The sequence below is a fragment of the Micropterus dolomieu genome, linkage group LG04 (assembly GCF_021292245.1).
Source record: "Micropterus dolomieu isolate WLL.071019.BEF.003 ecotype Adirondacks linkage group LG04, ASM2129224v1, whole genome shotgun sequence".
Taxonomy (NCBI): Eukaryota; Metazoa; Chordata; class Actinopteri; order Centrarchiformes; family Centrarchidae; genus Micropterus; species Micropterus dolomieu.
The window spans coordinates 33,212,292-33,216,223 of NC_060153.1; positions in this window are offsets into that span (position 1 = coordinate 33,212,292).

Consider the following 3,932-nt stretch of genomic DNA (forward strand, 5'->3'; position numbering starts at 1 on the left):
TTACTTAATTATTCAGTAAAACCAGTCTGCACTACAGTCTTTTATAAACCACACATTAGATAAAGTTTATACAAACACTGACAAGGGAAACATATTCATTCTCTCTTCGATTATGGACCCTCGCCAAAACTGCCCGCCAACAACAATATCTGGCCCGCTGCCAGATTACGGTGCTTTGATAGGGGCAAAAAATATAAATAAATAAATACTTTGATAGCTGCTGAAATGAGCAAGATTCCCCTAAATGTTCTCTGCCTGGAGATACTGGGGAAATGAAAAAGCGTCTGCAGGTCGATGGATGTGGATCAAACACCGAAACACAAACAGTGCAGCGCAAAATCTGCTCTGATGTAAAGCTTATTTGCCAACCCTTGCTGTATATTTCTTCTTCTTTGAATGTACAAATTCAATGTTGTGATGCGCTCTGCACTGTCTGAATTCTACCAGAATTAGAAGAAGAAGAACGTAGTGACGAAATGCGCTCTGTAGCGCTGTTTGTCCGTTTTCAGCTACTGTAGAAACATGACGATGCAACGTGGCAACGTCCATGGAAGGGGGTGCCCGTGTTTATGTAGTCATTCTAAGGTAATAAAAACATAATGGTTTAATATGTAAGGTCTTTACACATCACTGAAAACATAGTTATGGATCTTATATTGCATTTCTGTAGATAGATCCTCAGAAATATTACACACTGAACCTTTAATGCATCGAACAGCTGCATCGTAGGTTCGCTCATTACATAACATGGCATGCACAGCTTACGTAACTCAGCAGCTTTGACAGCCATTGGTAAATTTAACCTCCACATAGTCTATTTTTATGTTTCCTGTACATGTCAAGTCATATTTCACTGCTGTCCAATTTGCACTACATTGCAGTGTAATCTGCATGTAGTTTTAGTTGCGTTTTTAAAATGTACTGTTTAAATTTCCTTGTACTATTTATGGCTATCTTTAATCTTGAATATCATGCTGATTTATATAGAACCTCTTATTCACCAGACATTTGTGCGGAAGGATCGTGCTTGGTGATGTAAATAAAGGCATTGGAATTTCAGTGTGGTTCTAGTTTTCTTAGAGGTCTTTAAAGATTCAGTGTGTAATATTTCTGAGGATTTATTGACTGAAATGTAATATAATATCCATAACTTTTCACTAACTTTTTTTCAGTGGTGTATAAAGACCTTACATAATGAACCATTATGTTTTTATTACCTTAGAATGAGCCATTGTATCTACATAACCGCAGGCACAGTGCTACAGAGTGCGTTTAGTCATCACAGCCTTCTTCTTCTGCATAATTCCAGCAGTGTAGACACCCGTCACTACATTGAAAAAACGTACAATGAGGAAAAGGAAATACAGAAATCACAGATGTTGTGGATTTTCCCAGATGGAAGGCTATAATGTGGGACAGATGTTTTCAGAGCTGAAGTTGCCTGTTTTCTGCTGGACAGGTAATTAACTTGAGTTTGTCGGACTTTAGCGATGCAAATTAAAGCTGTTGTTTGATAGCTTTAGCTTGAAGCTGCCCATAATCACCGAGAGACATGAGGTGTTTCCCCTGAGACAATCAGCTGATCAGTAACGTTAATTGGCAATAAAAACGTAATGTTAGCTTAGAGCATGGAAGCATCAGCCAGCTAAACGTTTACTGCCCTGGTAGAAAAATCATTTAAGTTTAGTTGGATTGGTTTATTCTCTAGCACTGCCTTTGGTTTGTGGTGTAAAATATGTAGTTGGATTGATTTCATGCAGTTACTCTCTCTACAGCGCTCTATTTTTTGGTTTTGTTACCTTCATGAGACAATCGGCTGATCACTAATTGGCAATAAAACGGCAGCTTCCAGCATGAAGCTCAGATCAGCCAGCTAAACTTTTACTGCGCTGGTAGAAAAAATATGTAGTTGGATTGGATCTTCATGTAGTTCTTCTCCAACCTCTGTTATAGCTTTGTTACGTGGACAGAAATGTGACGTTACCTTCCTGAGACAAACAGCTGATGAATATTATTGGCAATAAAACGGTAACAGCAGGGAAGCTCAGATCAGCAGCTAAACTTCACATTTTACTGCTATGGTGAAAAACATATTTCTTTTTACTGCTAATGTTGATATATAACAAGACCGTGTGCCTATCAAGTGACCAATAATGAATCCTTTCAGAATTTGCATTAAAAAAACATTATTGGATATTCTTCCCACTGTGCACACAAATGTGTAATTTGTACTTTCACATGCTAAATACCCATTAAAAATGTTGCACCGTTTCACCACAAGCTGAAATTATGGCTGTCAGTACTACTTTGTGTTTCTGTTGTATTTTAAAAAATTTAAAAAGACATTTTGGTAAGATTTGCAGATTGTTCATTTAATTAAGCAAAGTGAGAGGAGCCTTGATCCTCACCTGACAATACCTTTGTAAACCTCATGTATTATGTGGTTTATAATGGACTGTGGTGCAGAAACAGTGAGGCTTACATTGTCCTGTTATCTGTTAGTGTTCATACTTGATGCACTAGATGTGATAGTTTTTGAGACGTTTTTTGCTTTGGTATGTTAGTCATGATGAGCCAACCCTACCAAGTTGTAAAATACTGTATTACAGGAGTATGAGACATCATGTAGCACTTCATTTCTTCATGTGGGTGTTGTTTATTAATGAACAAATAATAATAATATTTAAAAAAAACATATTTACTTAATTAGAAAACCATATTTTTTTAATATATCTATCTAAATAAACCTAATTTCTTGACTGGCAACTCTCTGCTATCTCATAGATGACATCTTTGTCCTGTCTCAGGCACCATAGCTATACTGCTCGCTTGGATAGGAGGTGCAATTCGCAAACCTGACCACTAAATGTCACTAAAACTTACACACTTAACCATTAAGTTTTGTGTCTCACTTTAAGTCAGCACATAATTTAATTAATTTTCTTATCAAGCTTTTGAATTCCTCAGATCTAAAATGAAGAGTTTCATTTTACTATGTTTTTGTACTATGCCTGAAATGTCTTGGCGTGGACCTTTGCCATCGGCCCTGAAACAGACTGCCAGACTGGTCAGGTCTCAACAGAAACTTCCACTGCACGGTGTACTCGACCCTGCACACAACACTGGAAAGCCAGCATGAGCATCTCGTCTCTGTCAGTACTTCCAAACAACAGGCTGCTGCTGTGATAAGGAGTTGATGTCAAATTAAATATGCCCATTTAGAGAATTTAAGTATGCTAGTGTTATGTAAGCAAATCACCATTGTGTTTTCACCATCAGATCACATACTTCACTATGCCAATAAGATCAGGTTTATTACCTTGTGGACACACTGATCTACCTTCACACCTTCAGCACTGCATCCACTGAACTTCTGTATTCTGGCTTTGGGTTATGGTCTGGTTCCTCAGTATCTCTCAGTAGTGTTCTGAGCTTTTAAAAACAGTATCTTGATGACCACTTGATGTTATACCTACAAAGTTTTTACTGAAAGTAATGAATTCTGTTGGGCCCCATTTGATCTCTGTTTTCAACAGCTCCCTATCTACTGGTTGTGTCCCTGATTATTTTAAAACGACTTGCGTGAACCATGGCTCAACGTGGATATTCGGCGACTAAGACAAGCTAGTAGAAAGGCTGAGCGCAAATGGAAGAAGGACAAGCTACATATTTCACTTCAGTTATTTAAAGACAGTCTGTCGACCTACCAGAATGCTGTAAAGGCGGCAAAAGCTGCACACTTCTCTGACATGATAATGGCAAACCACTCTAGACCAAAGGTTTTATTTTCTGTTATCAACTCGGTTTTAAATCCTCCGGTAAATGTAATGAATGGTGTTTCGGATGAGCTATGTGAACGTTTCTTGAGATTTTTTATTGACAAAATATCTAACCTGAGATGCAATGCCAGCCGCTTTGAAACTAGTCAGTTG